The 19,296-nt window shown below is 43.0% G+C and overlaps 2 long non-coding RNA genes across 3 annotated transcripts; both read left to right on the top strand.

Annotated features, from left to right (window-relative positions):
- Positions 1-5,856: 5,856 nt before the first annotated feature.
- On the top strand, positions 5,857-8,682 carry LOC109198573 (uncharacterized). The gene is made up of 2 exons (XR_002059320.2): positions 5,857-5,980; positions 7,834-8,682. It is a non-coding gene; the product is annotated as an uncharacterized LOC109198573 (long non-coding RNA).
- Positions 8,683-12,467: 3,785 nt separating this feature from the next.
- Positions 12,468-19,296, top strand: LOC109198574 (uncharacterized). Of its 2 annotated transcripts, none has more exons than XR_003218290.1 (3): positions 12,468-12,884; positions 14,757-14,963; positions 19,165-19,296. It is a non-coding gene; the product is annotated as an uncharacterized LOC109198574 (long non-coding RNA). The 2 variants fall into 2 exon arrangements; XR_002059321.2 differs by having other exon boundaries at positions 19,172-19,289.

Below are 19,296 nucleotides of genomic sequence, written 5' to 3'. Positions count from 1 at the left end.
CATTTGTAACCTTCACTAAAGCTGTTTCTGTGCTGTGATGAGCTCTGAACCTGACTGAAACTCTTCAGATAAGCCATTCTCTGCAGATGACCTGTTAGCTGTTTGACAACTACTCCAACACTTCCAGTGTTAAGAGCCCAGACCATTTTTACCGTCATAAAAACCATGGGACAGTCAATTCTGAAACATTAACAGAAGTGTCCTCAATGTGTAAAGGGGCAGTGACACCTGTGTCACTGTGGGTGCTTAATATATACATTTTAAATTGTTATTGATCCTTTACCCGAATCCTAAAGATATATTATTTCTTACTCTTCTTATATTTGTTGTTTGTTTACTTGCACTGCTGTAATGGAGCCTCGTCGTCTCGTCTCTCTACATACTGGACTGTATGTAGCGGAGATGACAATAAAGTTTACTTGACTTCAGCAGCGGCAGGCGCACCGAGAGCTCTCGCGCTCACTTTTCAGGTATAGAATTTCGAAAAAACATCAGTGCAAATTATAAGTCTGTATCATGATGTCTGGTGTTTTCGTATGTGGTTGTTTAATTTTGTTTTATTTTGCGAGTTGGTTATTAGATGCTGCTCCAGTCAGCCAGAGAATCCCCGCCGCCCGCCCTCTCTCCCTGTGCTGCAAGAAGCAGGCGCACCTCGCAAACGGAGGCGCCCTTACTCCCAGCAAATGGGCGATAGAAAACCGATCGGTGCCTATGCCATTCCCAATATGCGCTGGCTGATGTCGGGCAGCATGAGTATGAGCATTTATTTATTTATTTATTTTGCCGATGCCCGTGATGCCGCCCCCACCAGGATGCAGCCCGGTCAACTGCCCGTGTCGCCCGTATCTAAAACCGCTACTGATTGTAACATTGTAAATATAATGTTACAATTTTACATTATGTTAAATTGTAACATAATGTAAAATTGCAACATTGTAAACATAATGTTACAATTTACATTTCAATTAATAAAATTGAACATTGTAAACATAATGTTACAATTTACATTATGTTACAATTTAAATTGTAACATTGTACATGTGCAATAATGTTAAATTGTACATTATGTTTACAATGTTACAATTTAACATTATGTTACAATTTAACATAATGTAAAATTGTAACATTATGTTTACAATGTTGCAATTTTACATTATGTTACTGTCAGAGTCGGACGGTGCCCCGACCGGTCGACCTGTGTGTGTGTTGTTCTCCTCTCTCTCGCTCTGCTTTTTCTCCGGCTCCGCTGCTATTGTCACGCGGTCGCGTAGCAACGGAAGACCTCAGACCCGGAAGTGCTGCCGCTCTGAGCTGCCTCACCTGCGACCGATTTGTCGCCAGCTACTGCCAATTATCCACCATCGTTGGCAGGGCTGTTTAACGGTGTGGCTGAGTGACAGACAGCGCTGGAGTATTGCACCAAGCCTGGAAGCGAACGAGACAGAAGGGGAGACTTCACTGATTCTCTGGAGTTTTGTGGACACACGAGGGGAGACGGGGAGAGGAGCACTGAAGGACTTGCACTGTGGATAACTGTGGATTGGTTTTGGCTTCACTGTAAATAAAGACACTGTTCAACTTAAACGAGAGGTCAGCGTCTGGGTTCGCTAACTCACCACCCTTAACAGTTACAATTTAACATAATGTAAAATTGTAACATTATGTTTACAATGTTACAATTTTACATTGTGTTAAATTGTAACATAATGCTTAACAGATAATGGTTATCCTTTTTTTATATCATACACAATTGTCTTTTTCACAGGTATTGATGGTAATTTGCAGTGGTTTAGTATTGATTGAAATACCTGTGAAGTCCTGTTGGTTTTAATGATGATTTTATTGTTGCTTCAATATTATCCAAGGTTGCAAACGTGGTGGAAAATCAGAATCAGAATTTAACATTGATCCAACATCAGACCCTAACATTGTTTCAATATAGGACAGCGAACTGGATGAAAGTGACAGCGAGTACGAGAGGATCCCAGAGTCAGGCCTGAGGAACAGTTGTGTTTGTGTGTGTGTGTGTGTGTGTGTGTGTGTGTGTGTGTTTGTGTGTGTGTGTGTGCGTGTGTGAGTGTGTGAGTGTGTGTGTGAGTGTGAGTGTGCGTGCCCTCACAGAAGGAAGGTCACAGCAGGAGCTTTTTCAAACGCATTTCCAATCATTTTTTTACAAGAAGTGTGGCTCATACAATGGTATAAATGTATTATTTGCGATACTTTATAAATATGAAACTCTAAAGATTTTGAGTTCATGCACATTGTGAAACAAGAATCTAAATATTTTGTGTCACAATGATTTCTATCAAAGCATGTTGTTTATGGGCATAATGTGACAAATCTTTTGCGGGCCCTATTAATGATCAATGGTAATTGAAGAGGAAGCTGAACCCAGGCTCTGGACATTTTCATGACAAGTGACAGCGCAGACATCTACTAATGAGAGAACATGTTTTATCATCATAAAGACTGTGATATGAAGCATCGTTAAAGTGTCACTTCAGTAATGTTGACTCGTGTTTTTAATAGATGACTTTAAAACACTAAACTCTAATTTCTGTGGTTTATTTTAAGTTTACAGAATATAACATGTGGTAAGACGATGAGTTTTACTTCTCACAGGTCGTGTTATGTGTATCTATTTATCATGTATGCTACTTTGCTCTGTGGACTGTAAAATGTTTCATTGTGTTCATGAAATAAACCAGACTTTCACCGTCTGCATCTTTTACTGTTTTTCTGCTTTTGTTCACTCCAAGTTTGACAAACCCACAGATATCCAGAGTTAACTTGCTAACAATGTGGAGCAGTCTCAGTGTATTTAGCTGCTTTTTCCCTAAACACAACCAACTGAGAGAAACGCTTGTAGTCCTCACTTTGGTCATTTTGAACACTGAAGGAGATTTGTTCCATAGACACCTTATACTAGTGTTTCCTGCACTTAATCCATCACTACTATGTTCTATTAAAATTCAGATTCCTTTTATAGTTTGGAGTGAAATTTGTTAAACCGTTGCTTAATGTGACAGAAGTACACGTCACTCTTTACTAACACATTTGTAGATAAGTTTATTGCTGAACCACACAACTAGCAGTCTCACACACTCTTTAGGGTTTTGAAGTTTTGTGTGTAATGGTTTAGTCTATCAAACCTTACCCTTTTCTCCCCAGTATCACAACAGTATGACTCCCAAAGTACGGATCAGTAAAAACCAATGATTCTAAAGCCAGAACAGAAAGATACGGTTGGAAGATGCATGATTGCGTTTTTATGATGCATAGTAAAACTATACCCCCTCTTCTTCTTCTCTGTGTTGTTGTTGTTCTTGTGTGTGTGTGTGTGTGTGTGTGTGTGTTTTGTTTGTTTGTTTTGTTTTTTTTAAGGTCGGGTTTCTGAATCCAGTGAAGGTACGTCCACTGAGGATCTGCGCCTCACGCTCCGCATAAGAGAGGTGGAGACCCGAAACAGGCAGCTGGAGGTGCAGGCTATGCATCTCCGTATCAGGGCTCTTGAGCTTGAAAAGGGCTCAGCTGGTGTTTCCCCGACGTCATCAAGCACAAGTGCTTCTTCTTCTGCCAGCTTTGACATAAGTAAGCACATCAAGTTGGTTCCCCCGTTTCGTGAGTCTGAGGTAGACTCTTATTTTAGAGCATTCGAGCGCATAGCCGCTGCTTTGAAGTGGCCGAAGGAGTTTTGGTCCCTCTTACTTCAATGTAAGCTTGTGGGAAAAGCCCAGGAAGTGTGGTCAAGCCTGTCTATTGAGCAGAGTTTAGATTATGAAACTCTTAAGAAAACTGTGTTGCATGCATATGAACTTGTCCCTGAAGCATATCGGCAGAAATTTAGGAATCTTAATAAAACTGCTAACCAGACTTTTGTTGAGTTTGCGCGAGAAAAGAATGTGTTATTTGAGAAATGGTGTTGTTCATGTAAAGTTAAAACCGTGGAAGAGTTGAAAACTCTTATTTTGCTGGAGGACTTTAAAAAATGTTTGCCAGAACGCATAGTGACCTATTTAAACGAGCAAAAGGTTTCATCTCTCACCAACGCAGCACTTTTGGCTGACGAGTTTGTTTTAACGCACAAAAGTGTGTTCTGTGCACAGAATTCGTTTCCGGAAATTTTCTCTGAACGAAAAGGTCACCAAAAGCAGTGCGTAACAATATGCCTGCGTTTATTGCTAAATCAAACGGTCGCGAATGTTTTTATTGTCAGGACTCAGGACATTTAATTGCTGCGTGCCCGGTATTAAAGAGAAAAGAAGCGAGGGGCGCTAAATCTCCTGCAGGCGTGGGTTTGATTAAAACCGCTTGCTCGCCAAAGGTGCGCATGGAGGCTGAACAAAACCCGAAAACTGACAGCGACCCGCAGTTTCTACCATTTGTGTCACGCGGCTTTGTTTCGTTGACAGGTGAAGAAAATGATAAAGTGCCAGTCACAATCCTGAGAGATACGGGTGCGTATCACTCATTTTTACTAGAGTCTGTACTGCCTTTATCTGAGAAAACATCCTGTGGTTCCGACATACTAGTGTGGGGAATAAAAATGAGTGTGACCAAAGCCCCTCTGCATATGGTACACCTGCATTCGCCGTTAGTGTCGGGCTACGTTAAAGTCGCCGTGCGCCAGCGATTGCCAATTGAAGGAGTTTCCTTCATTCTGGGTAATGATCTAGCTGGTGGGCATGTTTTTCCCCCGCCAGAAGTCGTTGATGTTCCTGCCCTCGCTGCTGATTCAGGCTCACCCGCTTCAGAGGTGTTTCCTGCGTGCGCAATTACTCGTGCGCAGGCTCGTAAAATGGGTGAGATGGTGGACTTGTCGGGGTCGTTTATGGCAACGCTTGATGAAGACGACTCTTTTGTGTCACCCATTGAGTCTGTGAAAATATCAGCATGTGATGTTCCAGAAATGATTCCTGAAGACATTAATCAAAGCTTAAACATGTCCAGAGAAATGTCGATCAAAGCGCAGCAGGGTGACCCTTCACTGGTGCCTTGTTTTTCCTCTGTTGTGGACAGAGAGGCATCTAAAGCGCCAGTAAAATATTTCCTTGAGAACGGTGTGCTTTTGCGGTCTTGGTCTCCTGACTCGACTGATCTACACAGAGTAAATCAGGTACTGGTGCCAAAGGAATATAGACTCCAGATTCTCAGTCTCGCGCACGATGCCAGCTTAGCTGGACATCTTGGGGTCAAGAAGACGTATCACCGTGTATTACGTAACTTCTTTTGGCCTGGATTAAAATCGGATGTGGTGAAATATTGTCGCTCATGTCATACTTGCCAGGTAGTGGGAAAGCCAAATAAACCGATTCCACCAGCGCCTCTTCACCCTATTCCAGCGTTGGGTGAGCCATTTGAGAGGGTTCTGTTGGACTGTGTGGGCCCGTTGCCAAAATCGAAATCAGGCCACCAGTACATATTAACTGTAATGTGCGCTGCCACTCGCTTTCCAGAGGCAATCCCATTACGCACATTAAAGGCAAAGAACGTTGTGAAAGCCCTCACAAAATTCTTTTCAACTTTTGGGTTACCCAGAGTTGTTCAAACTGATCAGGGAACAAACTTTATGTCAAAGGTGTTTGCCCAGGTTTTGAAGGAGTTAAAATTAAACATCAAAGGTCCAGCCCTTATCACCCAGAGAGTCAAGGTGCACTGGAACGATTTCATCAAACCCTAAAAACCATGTTGCGCAAATACTGCCTTGAATCAGGTAAAGACTGGGAGGAGGGACTTCCACTTCTGCTTTTTGCTGTTAGAGAAGCCACCCAGGAATCCCTTGGATTTAGTCCGGCTGACTTAGTTTTTGGACACACTGTGCGCGGTCCCCTGCGACTGCTTAAAGAAAGTGGTTATCAGAGTCGCATCAAGCCGAACATAATGTGTTAGATTACGTTTGCAGTTTTAGAGAGCGTCTTTTCCGGGCATGTCAGCTGGCCCGTGAAAATTTGGAACAAACCCAAGGCAACATGAAAGCCCGGTATGATAAAAGGACGGTGGTCCGACATTTTGCTCCTGGTGAAAAGGTTCTGGTGTTGCTTCCTTTAGTCGGGTCTAGCCTCCATGCTCAGTTTTCCGGTCCCTATGAGGTGGACAAAAAGATTAGTGACACTAGCTACGCAGTAAAAACTCCTGATCGAAGGAGAAAATTGAGGGTTTGCCACGTTAACATGCTTAAACGCTATGCTTCTAGAGAGGATGCGGCAGCTGAAAAAACCTCACCCATAGCGCCTGTCTCTGTGTGTTCGGCACCACCACTGTATGTTTTGCAAGATGATGACTTGATTGAGAAGAGCGGTTGTATGCCTGTTGCCCGTTTGCGAAACTCAGAAGTGTTAGGAAACTTAGAATCTTTTCTGTCGCATCTGTCAGGTTCCGCCCGCAAAGATATCAGTGATCTGATCGAAGCTAATTTGCTGATTTTCTTTGACCATCCCCGGCAAACGTCTGTGCTGTTTCATGATATTGTTGTGGAAGTTGATAAGCCAGTAAAACAACACGCTTATAGAGTGAATCCAACCAAGCGGATTTTAATGCAACAGGAAGTAGAGTACCTGGTTAAACATGGGTTAGCTGAGCCCAGTAACAGTGCGTGGAGTTCGCCCTGCATTTTGGTGCCGAAACCTGATAACACCCCACGTTTCTGTACCGATTTCAGAAAGGTTAATGCAGTCACAAAACCAGATTCCTTTCCTCTTCCCAGAATGGAGGACTGCATTGATCGTGTCGGCTCAGCTACATTTGTCACTAAATTAGACCTGTTAAAAGGGTATTGGCAAGTTCCGTTAACCCCCAGAGCTTCTGAAGTCTCCGCTTTTGTAACTCCAGATCATTTCCTCCAATATACTGTAATGCCCTTCGGGTTGCGAAACGCACCTGCAACATTCCAGCGTCTAATGCAGAGGGTATTGTGTGGAGTGAAAAACTGTGAGGCATACTTGGATGACATTGTCGTTTATTCTCCAACATGGTCAGAACATCTAGAAACGCTCTCTCAGGTGTTCAGACGTTTTTGCGAATCTTGTCTCACATTAAACCTCTCTAAGTGTGAGTTTGGGAAAGCCACCATTACTTATTTGGGGAAACAGGTCGGACAGGGGCAAGTGCGCCCTGTGACTGCGAAAGTACAGGCCATTGTTGATTTTCCTGTCCCGCAGACAAAAAGAGCTCTGCGTCGCTTTTTAGGAATGGCTGGTTTTTATCGAGGGTTTTGCAGAAATTTCTCTGATGTGGTTAGTCCCCTAACTGATCTTGTTAGCCCTTTAAAGCCTTTTATTTGGTCTCCAGCATGTCAGGTGGCATTCGAGTCTGCCAAGGCATTGTTGTGCAGTGCACCAGTGCTAGCTGCGCCGAATTTTGAGCGCTCTTTTAAATTAGAAGTAGATGCCAGCGCGTGTGGTGCAGGCGCTGTTTTATTACAGGAAGATGGTCGTGGCGTAGATCATCCCGTCTGCTACTTTTCGAAAAAGTTTAACAGACACCAGACCCATTATAGTACCATTGAAAAGGAGGCTCTTGCCTTACTACTTGCTTTACAGCACTTTGAGGTCTATGTTGGGTCAAGTGTTTTGCCCGTGCAGTGTTTACCGACCACAACCCACTGGTGTTTCTTTCCCAAATGCGCAATTCCAACCAAAGACTTATGCGCTGGTCCTTGTTACTGCAAGATTTTAACTTGGAGATCAGTTACAAGAAAGGGAAAGAGAATGTGTTGGCTGATACTCTGTCTAGGGCACTTTCTCCTTGAATTAAACATTTTGGTGGTAATGTTAATTCTTGGGTAAGGGGGTGTTACGACTGGGATTGTAATCATATGCAAATTTGAGTGTGCAGGTGCTCCTCCGTGGTTGGTGCATCCAGGGTGGATGGCTCGCACCGATTGGCTGACGACCGGGAGGCAGCGGATGAGAAGAGACCACCAGGGACTGCCATTCATTCATCCTCGGCCCAACCCAACCGGCAGACCGTTCACTGTGTCACTGTTACTATGTTGGTTAATGTAAGAGCATGTAGGGGTGGACCGCCTTTTTGTTTGATCAGTTTTCTCCTGTTTCTGTTAGGTAGGGAGGAAAGTGATTGTCGTTTGGTTTAGTTCTTTTGAGTAGGTAAGTTGTGTTTATTCCTGAGATAGGCTATCTTTTGTTTGTTGTTTTGGCCTTGGGTTCACCCTGAAGTTATGATATGCTCCCTTCCTTTGTTTAACTGCACTCATTGTAAATAAATCACTGTCACAAAATATTAAGTGTGTGACGTGCTGCTTGGGGTTGGACGGGGATGGATCACCCTTTATGTTGTGGTCTGGCCGCGCCTAGACGGGCCATAACACTGAATCTTTGAGATGATTAAACTTAATCTAAGTCTGGTGTGACTTTTGAGAACATAAGGGTAATGGTGTTACTTTGTCTCTGTTAGAGCTCCCCCTGCTGGTCAGGGTGGCAGCAAAAAAAACATTTTTTGCAAGAGCTTTGTAAACACTGGCAATCCCACGTCTCCCAAACTGCCTACCACCTCATTTATTTCAAGCATCGGCTTATTAATTATCTCTCTGTTAGTCTCTACATCCTTCCTATATCCGTTATGTGACATTTGGAAATTATCCTACAGACAATCGCACCAGATCTCTTGTTTTTTCTCTTTTCTTTTTGAAATTCAGCATATTCATGCAGGATAAGACCAACACTACAAAGAGAAGATGAGAACCTGAAAGACATGTATTTCATGCTTCTAGATTATTTAATATTTTAGGGGTGGCTGTAGCTCAGGAGGTAGAGCAGGTCACCTACACCTACAGACAACGATGAGACGGCCTATAGAGAGGAGGTGATGGCACTGTACGAGTGGTGCCTGGAAAATAACCTGACTCTCAACATCAGCAAAACTAGAGAAATGATAGTGGACTACCGGAAACGACCAGTCAGGGAACACCAGCCCATCCACATCAACGGTGTCAAGGTCGAAAGGGTCAGCAGCTTCAAGTTCCTTGGAGTCAACATCACTGAGGACTTCTCCTGGACGGGTCTAGCCTCCATGCTCAGTTTTCCGGTCCCTATGAGGTGGACAAAAGATTAGTGACACTAGCTACGCAGTAAAACTCCTGATCGAAGGAGAAATTGAGACACTGCTATCAGGAAAGCTCGCCAGCAGCTTTACTTCCTGAGGAGGCTGAGGAAGTTTAGCATGAACGCCAACATCACCTCAAATTTTTACAGGTGTGCAATTGAGAGCTTGCTGACGAGCTGCATCACAGTTTTGGTACGGAAGCTGCTCTGCCAGCAGCCGTAAATCACTACAGAGGGTGGTGAAGGCAGCAGAGCACATCACTGGCACGAGGCTTCCTGCCATTCAGGACATTTATCTCCAGCGAATCCTCCGTAAAGCACACAGCATCATCAAGGACCACAGCCACCCAGCACATCAGCTCTTCTCCTTGTTACCATCTGGCAGACGTTACAGGAGTCTGTCTGCTCGGACTACAAGACTTAAAAACAGTTTTTACCACCAAGCCATACGACACCTCAACCACAACACTTAAACACACACAACACAGCACTCAGAAGCTACCCTGCAGCTTCACAAGTACTCTGTTTAATCTGCACTGGTCACTTCACTTTATTGTTATTGATATTTATATTTAAAAAGTGCAATACTGTAATTTTCTGCTGCTCATTCCTGTGCAATATCCCATCTGCCCTCCCGTCATATTTCTTTTCAAGATTTTCTTATTTAATCACTAGTGTACATATATTTATATTTATAGATACATATATATTTAGTCATCTTTTCTCTTTTACCATGTCTCTCTAATATTTTGCTCTTTACTATTTTTTTATTTTTATTTTATTTATTTTATTATATTTTGTTATATTTTCTCCTACTGTATCATGCTGCTGAGTGACTGCTGCTCGTCAAACACATTTCATTGCAATGTTGACCCTGTGCTAACTTGGATATGACAAATAAAACTGAAAACTGGGAATCCCCGGCAGCCTACGTCTATTGCAGCATAACTAAGGAGGATTCAGGGTCACCTGGTCCAGCCCTAACTATATGCTTTAGCAAAAAGGAAAGTTTTAAGCCTAATCTTGAAAGTAGAGATAGTGTCTGTCTCCCGAATCCAAACTGGAAGCTGGTTCCACAGAAGAGGGGCCTGAAAACTGAAGGCTCTCCCTCCCATTCTACTTTTAAATACTCTAGGAACAGCAAGTAGGCCTGCAGAGCGAGAGCGAAGTGCTCTAATAGGGTGATATGGCACTACAAGGTCATTAAGATAAGATGGGGCCTGATTATTTAAGACCTTGTATGTGAGGAGCAGGATTTTGAATTCAATTCTGGATTTAACAGGAAGCCAATGAAGGGAGGCCAAAACAGGAGAAATATGCTCTCTCTTTCTAGTCCCTGTCAGGACTCTTGCTGCAGCATTTTGGATCAGCTGAAGGCTTTTCAGCGAGTTTTTAGGACATCCTGATAATAAAGAATTACAGTAGTCCAGCCTGGAAGTAATAAATGCATGAACTAGTTTTTCAGCGTCACTCTGAGACAGGATATTTCTAATTTTAAAGATATTGCGCAAATGGAAGAAAGAAGTCCTACATATTTGTTTAATATGTTGCGTTGAAGGACATGTCCTGGTCAAAAATGACTCCAAGGTTCCTCACAGCATTACTGAAGGCCAAGGTAATGCCATCCAGAGTAAGAATCTGGTTAGATACCATATTTCTAAGATTTTCAGGGCCAAGTATAATAACTTCAGTTTTATCTGAATTAAGAAGCAGAAAGTTAGCGGCCATCCAGGTCTCTATGTCTTTAAGGCATTCCTGCAGTTTAACTAATTGGTGTGTGTTACCCGGCTTCATGGATAGATAGAGCTGCGTGTCATCTGCATAGCAGTGAAAATTTATGCTATGTCTTCTAATGATGCTGCCTAGGGGAAGCATGTATAATGTAAATAGAATTGGTCCTAGCACCGAACCCTGTGGAACACCATAATTGACCTTAGTGTGTGAAGAGGACTCTCCATTTACTTGAACAAATTGGAGTCTATTAGACAGATATGATACAAACCACTGCAGCACAGTACCTGTAATACCTACAGCATGTTCTAATCGCTCTAATAGGATATTATGGTCAACAGTATCAAACGCAGCACTAAGGTCTAGCAGGACAAGCACAGAGATGAGTCCACTGTCAGAGGCCATAAGAAGATCATTTGTAACCTTCACTAAAGCTGTTTCTGTGCTGTGATGAGCTCTGAAACCTGACTGAAACTCTTCAGATAAGCCATTCCTCTGCAGATGACCTGTTAGCTGTTTGACAACTACTCCAACACTTCCAGTGTTAAGAGCCCAGACCCATTTTTTACCGTCATAAAAACCATGGGACAGTCAATTCTGAAACATTAACAGAAAGTGTCCTCAATGTGTAAAGGGGCAGTGACACCTGTGTCACTGTGGGTGCTTAATATATACATTTTAAATTGTTATTGATCCCTTTACCCCGAATCCTAAAGTATATATTTATTTTCTTACTCTTCTTATATTTGTTGTTTGTTTACTTGCACTGCTGTAACTGGAGCCTCGTCGTCTCGTCTCTCTACATACTGGACTGTATGTAGCGGAGATGACAATAAAGTTTACTTTGACTTCAGCAGCGCGCAGGCGCACCGAGAGCTCTCGCGCTCACTTTTCAGGTATAGAATTTCGAAAAAACATCAGTGCAAATTATAAGTCTGTATCATGATGTCTGGTGTTTTCGTGTTGTTGGTTTGTTTTAATTTTGTTTATTTTGCGAGTTGGTTATTAGATGCTGCTCCAGTCAGCCAGAGAATCCCCCGCCGCCCGCCCTCTCCTCCCTGTGCTGCAAGAAGCAGGCGCACCTCGCAAACGGAGGGCGCCCTTACTCCCAGCAAATGGGCGATAGAAAACCGATCGGTGCCTATGCCATTCCCAATATGCGCTGGCTGATGTCGGGGCAGCATGAGTATGAGCAATTTATTTATTTATTTATTTTGCCGATGCCCGTGATGCCGCCCCCACCAGGATGCAGCCCCGGTCAACTGCCCGTGTCGCCCGTATCTAAAACCGCTACTGATTGTAACATTGTAAATATAATGTTACAATTTTACATTATGTTAAATTGTAACATAATGTAAAATTGCAACATTGTAAACATAATGTTACAATTTACATTAAAATTGCAACATTGTAAACATAATGTTACAATTTTACATTATGTTACAATTTAACATAATGTAAAATTGTAACATTGTAAACATAATGTTACAATTTTACATTATGTTACAATTTAAAATTGTAACATTATGTTTACAATGTTGCAATTTTAATGTAAAATTGTAACATTATGTTTACAATGTTACAATTTTACATTATGTTACAATTTAACATAATGTAAAATTGTAACATTATGTTTACAATGTTGCAATTTTACATTATGTTACTGTTAGAGTCGGACGGTGCCCCGACCGGTCGACCTGTGTGTGTGTTTGTTCTCCTCTCTCTCGCTCTGCTTTTTCTCCGGCTCCGCTGCGATTGTCACGCGGTCGCGTAGCAACGGAAGACCTCAGACCCGGAAGTGCTGCCGCTCTGAGCTGCCTCACCTGCGACCGATTTGTCGCCAGCTACTGCCAATTATCCACCATCGTTGGCAGGGCTGTTTAACGGTGTGGCTGAGTGACAGACAGCGCTGGAGTATTGCACCAAGCCTGGAAGCGAACGAGACAGAAGGGGAGACTTCACTGATTCTCTGGAGTTTTGTGGACACACGAGGGGAGACGGGGAGAGGAGCACTGAAGGGACTTGCACTGTGGATAACTGTGGATTGGTTTTGGCTTCACTGTAAATAAAGACACTGTTCAACTTAAACGAGAGGTCAGCGTCTGGGTTCGCTAACTCACCACCCTTAACAGTTACAATTTAACATAATGTAAATTGTAACATTATGTTTACAATGTTACATTTTACATTATGTTAAATTGTAACATAATGTAAATTGTAACATTATTTTACAATGTTGCAATTTAAAATTGTAACATTATTTTACAATGTTACAATTTTACATTGTGTTAAATTGTAACATAATGCTTAACAGATAATGGTTATCCTTTTTTTATATCATACACAATTGTCTTTTTCACAGGTATTGATGGTAATTTGCAGTGGTTTAGTATTGATTGAAATACCTGTGAAGTCCTGTTGGTTTTTAATGATGATTTTATTGTTGCTTCAATATTATCCAAGGGTGCAAACGTGGTGGAAAATCAGAATCAGAATTTAACATTGATCCAACATCAGACCCTAACATTGTTTCAATATAGGACAGCGAACTGGATGAAAGTGACAGCGAGTACGAGAGGATCCCAGAGTCAGGCCTGAGGAACAGTTGTGTTGTGTGTGTGTGTGTGTGTGTGTGTGTGTGTGTGCGTGTGTGAGTGAGTGTGTGAGTGTGTGTGTGTGTGTGAGTGTGAGTGTGCGTGCCCTCACAGAAGGAAGGTCACAGCAGGAGCTTTTTCAAACGCATTTCCAATCATTTTTTTACAAGAAGTGTGGCTCATACAATGGTATAAATGTATTATTTGCGATACTTTATAAATATGAAACTCTAAGATTTTGAGTTCATGCACATTGTGAAACAAGAATCTAAATATTTTGTGTCACAATGATTTCTATAAAAGCATGTTGTTTATGGGCATAATGTGACAAATCTTTTGCGGGCCCTATTAATGATCAATGGTAATTGAAGAGGAAGCTGAACCCAGGCTCTGGACATTTTCATGACAAGTGACAGCGCAGACATCTACTAATGAGAGAACATGTTTTATCATCATAAAGACTGTGATATGAAGCATCGTTAAAGTGTCACTTCAGTAATGTTGACTCGTGTTTTTAATAGATGACTTTAAAACACTAAACTCTAATTTCTGTGGTTTATTTTAAGTTTACAGAATATAACATGTGGTAAGACGATGAGTTTTACTTCTCACAGGTCGTGTTATGTGTATCTATTTATCATGTATGCTACTTTGCTCTGTGGACTGTAAAATGTTTCATTGTGTTCATGAAATAAACCAGACTTTCACCGTCTGCATCTTTTACTGTTTTTCTGCTTTTGTTCACTCCAAGTTTGACAAACCCACAGATATCCAGAGTTAACTTGCTAACAATGTGGAGCAGTCTCAGTGTATTTAGCTGCTTTTTCCCTAAACACAACCAACTGAGAGAAACGCTTGTAGTCCTCACTTTGGTCATTTTGAACACTGAAGGAGATTTGTTCCATAGACACCTTATACTAGTGTTTCCTGCACTTAATCCATCACTACTATGTTCTATTAAAATTCAGATTCCTTTATAGTTTGGAGTGAAATTTGTTAAACGTTGCTTAATGTGACAGAAGTACACGTCACTCTTTACTAACACATTTGTAGATAAGTTTATTGCTGAACCACACAACTAGCAGTCTCACACACTCTTTAGGGTTTTGAAGTTTTGTGTGTAATGGTTTAGTCTATCAAACCTTACCCTTTTCTCCCCAGTATCACAACAGTATGACTCCCAAAGTACGGATCAGTAAACAACCAATGATTCTAAAGCCAGAACAGAAAGATACGGTTGGAAGATGCATGATTGCGTTTTTATGATGCATAGTAAAACTATACCCCCTCTTCTTCTTCTCTGTGTTGTTGTTGTTCTTGTGTGTGTGTGTGTGTGTGTGTGTGTTTTGTTTATTGTTTTGTTTTTTTTAAGGTCGGGTTTCTGAATCCAGTGAAGGTACGTCCACTGAGGATCTGCGCCTCACGCTCCGCATAAGAGAGGTGGAGACCCGAAACAGGCAGCTGGAGGTGCAGGCTATGCATCTCCGTATCAGGGCTCTTGAGCTTGAAAAGGGCTCAGCTGGTGTTTCCCCGACGTCATCAAGCACAAGTGCTTCTTCTTCTGCCAGCTTTGACATAAGTAAGCACATCAAGTTGGTTCCCCCGTTTCGTGAGTCTGAGGTAGACTCTTATTTTAGAGCATTCGAGCGCATAGCCGCTGCTTTGAAGTGGCCGAAGGAGTTTTGGTCCCTCTTACTTCAATGTAAGCTTGTGGGAAAAGCCCAGGAAGTGTGGTCAAGCCTGTCTATTGAGCAGAGTTTAGATTATGAAACTCTTAAGAAAACTGTGTTGCAGGCATATGAACTTGTCCCTGAAGCATATCGGCAGAAATTTAGGAATCTTAATAAAACTGCTAACCAGACTTTTGTTGAGTTGCGCGAGAAAAGAATGTGTTATTTGAGAAATGGTGTTGTTCATGTAAAGTTAAAACCGTGGAAGAGTTGAAAACTCTTATTTTGCTGGAGGACTTTAAAAAATGTTTGCCAGAACGCATAGTGACCTATTTAAACGAGCAAAAGGTTTCATCTCTCACCAACGCAGCACTTTTGGCTGACGAGTTTGTTTTAACGCACAAAAGTGTGTTCTGTGCACAGAATTCGTTTCCGGAAATTTTCTCTGAACGAAAAAGGTCACCAAAAGCAGTGCGTAACAATATGCCTGCGTTTATTGCTAAATCAAACGGTCGCGAATGTTTTATTGTCAGGACTCAGGACATTTAATTGCTGCGTGCCCGGTATTAAAGAGAAAGAAGCGAGGGGCGCTAAATCTCCTGCAGGCGTGGGTTTGATTAAAACGCTTGCTCGCCAAAGGTGCGCATGGAGGCTGAACAAAACCCGAAAACTGACAGCGACCCGCAGTTTCTACCATTTGTGTCACGCGGCTTTGTTTCGTTGACAGGTGAAGAAATGATAAAGTGCCAGTCACAATCCTGAGAGATACGGGTGCGTATCACTCATTTTTACTAGAGTCTGTACTGCCTTTATCTGAGAAAACATCCTGTGGTTCCGACATACTAGTGTGGGGAATAAAAATGAGTGTGACCAAAGCCCCTCTGCATATGGTACACCTGCATTCGCCGTTAGTGTCGGGCTACGTTAAAGTCGCCGTGCGCCAGCGATTGCCAATTGAAGGAGTTTCCTTCATTCTGGGTAATGATCTAGCTGGTGGGCATGTTTTCCCCCGCCAGAAGTCGTTGATGTTCCTGCCCTCGCTGCTGATTCAGGCTCACCCGCTTCAGAGGTGTTTCCTGCGTGCGCAATTACTCGTGCGCAGGCTCGTAAATGGGTGAGATGGTGGACTTGTCGGGGTCGTTTATGGCAACGCTTGATGAAGACGACTCTTTTGTGTCACCATTGAGTCTGTGAAAATATCAGCATGTGATGTTCCAGAAATGATTCCTGAAGACATTAATCAAAGCTTAAACATGTCCAGAGAAATGTCGATCAAAGCGCAGCAGGGTGACCCTTCACTGGTGCCTTGTTTTTCCTCTGTTGTGGACAGAGAGGCATCTAAAGCGCCAGTAAATATTTCCTTGAGAACGGTGTGCTTTTGCGGTCTTGGTCTCCTGACTCGACTGATCTACACAGAGTAAATCAGGTACTGGTGCAAAGGAATATAGACTCCAGATTCTCAGTCTCGCGCACGATGCCAGCTTAGCTGGACATCTTGGGGTCAAGAAGACGTATCACCGTGTATTACGTAACTTCTTTTGGCCTGGATTAAAATCGGATGTGGTGAAATATTATCGCTCATGTCATACTTGCCAGGTAGTGGGAAAGCCAAATAAACCGATTCCACCAGCGCCTCTTCACCCTATTCCAGCGTTGGGTGAGCCATTTGAGAGGGTTCTGTTGGACTGTGTGGGCCCGTTGCCAAAATCGAAATCAGGCCACCAGTACATATTAACTGTAATGTGCGCTGCCACTCGCTTTCCAGAGGCAATCCCATTACGCACATTAAAGGCAAAGAACGTTGTGAAAGCCCTCACAAAATTCTTTTCAACTTTTGGGTTACCCAGAGTTGTTCAAACTGATCAGGGAACAAACTTTATGTCAAAGGTGTTTGCCCAGGTTTGAAGGAGTTAAAAATTAACATCAAAGGTCCAGCCTTATCACCCAGAGAGTCAAGGTGCACTGGAACGATTTCATCAAACCCTAAAAACCATGTTGCGCAAATACTGCTTGAATCAGGTAAAGACTGGGAGGAGGGACTTCCACTTCTGCTTTTTGCTGTTAGAGAAGCCACCCAGGAATCCCTTGGATTTAGTCCGGCTGACTTAGTTTTGGACACACTGTGCGCGGTCCCCTGCGACTGCTTAAAGAAAGTGGTTATCAGAGTCGCATCAAGCCGAACATAATGTGTTAGATTACGTTTGCAGTTTTAGAGGGCGTCTTTTCCGGGCATGTCAGCTGGCCCGTGAAAATTTGGAACAACCCAAGGCAACATGAAAGCCCGGTATGATAAAAGGACGGTGGTCCGACATTTTGCTCCTGGTGAAAGGTTCTGGTGTTGCTTCCTTTAGTCGGGTCTAGCCTCCATGCTCAGTTTTCCGGTCCCTATGAGGTGGACAAAAGATTAGTGACACTAGCTACGCAGTAAAAACTCCTGATCGAAGGAGAAAATTGAGGGTTTGCCACGTTAACATGCTTAAACGCTATGCTTCTAGAGAGGACGCGGCAGCTGAAAAAACCTCACCATAGCGCTGTCTCTGTGTGTTCGGCACCACCACTGTATGTTTTGCAAGATGATGACTTGATTGAGAAGAGCGGTTGTATGCCTGTTGCCCGTTTGCGAAACTCAGAAGTGTTAGGAAACTTAGAATCTTTTCTGTCTCATCTGTCAGGTTCCCCCGCAAAGATATCAGTGATCTGATCGAAGCTAATTTGCTGATTTTCTTGACCATCCCCGGCAAACGTCTGTGCTGTTTCATGATATTGTTGTGGAAGTTGATAAGCCAATAAACAACACGCTTATAGAGTGAATCCAACCAAGCGGATTTTAATGCAACAGGAAGTAGAGTACCTGGTTAAACATGGGTTAGCTGAGCCCAGTAACAGTGCGTGGAGTTCGCCCTGCATTTTGGTGCCGAACCTGATAACACCCACGTTTCTGTACCGATTTCAGAAAGGTTAATGCAGTCACAAAACCAGATTCCTTTCCTCTTCCAGAATGGAGACTGCATTGATCGTGTCGGCTCAGCTACATTTGTCACTAAATTAGACCTGTAAAGGGTATTGGCAAGTTCGTTAACCCCAGAGCTTCTGAAGTCTCCGCTTTGTAACTCCAGATATTTCCTCAATATACTGTAATGCCCTTCGGGTTGCGAACGCACTGCAACATTCCAGCGTCTAATGCAGAGGTATTGTGTGGAGTGAAAAACTGTGAGGCATACTTGGATGACATTGTCGTTTATTCTCCAACATGGTCAGAACATCTAGAAACGCTCTCTCAGGTGTTCAGACGTTTTTGCGAATCTTCTCTCACATTAAACCTCTCTAAGTGTGAGTTTGGGAAAGCCACCATTACTTATTTGGGGAAACAGGTCGGACAGGGGCAAGTGCGCCCTGTGACTGCGAAAGTACAGGCCATTGTTGATTTTCCTGTCCCGCAGACAAAAAGAGCTCTGCGTCGCTTTTTAGGAATGGCTGGTTTTTATCGAGGGTTTTGCAGAAATTTCTCTGATGTGGTTAGTCCCCTAACTGATCTTGTTAGCCCTTTAAAGCCTTTTATTTGGTCTCCAGCATGTCAGGTGGCATTCGAGTCTGCCAAGGCATTGTTGTGCAGTGCACCAGTGCTAGCTGCGCCGAATTTTGAGCGCTCTTTTAAATTAGAAGTAGATGCCAGCGCGTGTGGTGCAGGCGCTGTTTTATTACAGGAAGATGGTCGTGGCGTAGATCATCCCGTCTGCTACTTTTCGAAAAAGTTTAACAGACACCAGACCCATTATAGTACCATTGAAAAGGAGGCTCTTGCCTTACTACTTGCTTTACAGCACTTTGAGGTCTATGTTGGGTCAAGTGTTTTGCCCGTGCAGGTGTTTACCGACCACAACCCACTGGTGTTTCTTTCCCAAATGCGCAATTCCAACCAAAGACTTATGCGCTGGTCCTTGTTACTGCAAGATTTTAACTTGGAGATCAGTTACAAGAAAGGGAAAGAGAATGTGTTGGCTGATACTCTGTCTAGGGCACTTTCTCCTTGAATTAAACATTTTGGTGGTAATGTTAATTCTTGGGTAAGGGGGTGTTACGACTGGGATTGTAATCATATGCAAATTTGAGTGTGCAGGTGCTCCTCCGTGGTTGGTGCATCCAGGGTGGATGGCTCGCACCGATTGGCTGACGACCGGGAGGCAGCGGATGAGAAGAGACCACCAGGGACTGCCATTCATTCATCCTCGGCCCAACCCAACC

Source organism: Oreochromis niloticus, unplaced genomic scaffold (genome assembly GCF_001858045.2).
Source record: "Oreochromis niloticus isolate F11D_XX unplaced genomic scaffold, O_niloticus_UMD_NMBU tig00007502_pilon, whole genome shotgun sequence".
Taxonomy (NCBI): Eukaryota; Metazoa; Chordata; class Actinopteri; order Cichliformes; family Cichlidae; genus Oreochromis; species Oreochromis niloticus.
The sequence above is the reverse complement of the archived record's forward strand: the minus strand, read 5'-3'. Positions and strand labels throughout refer to the sequence as shown.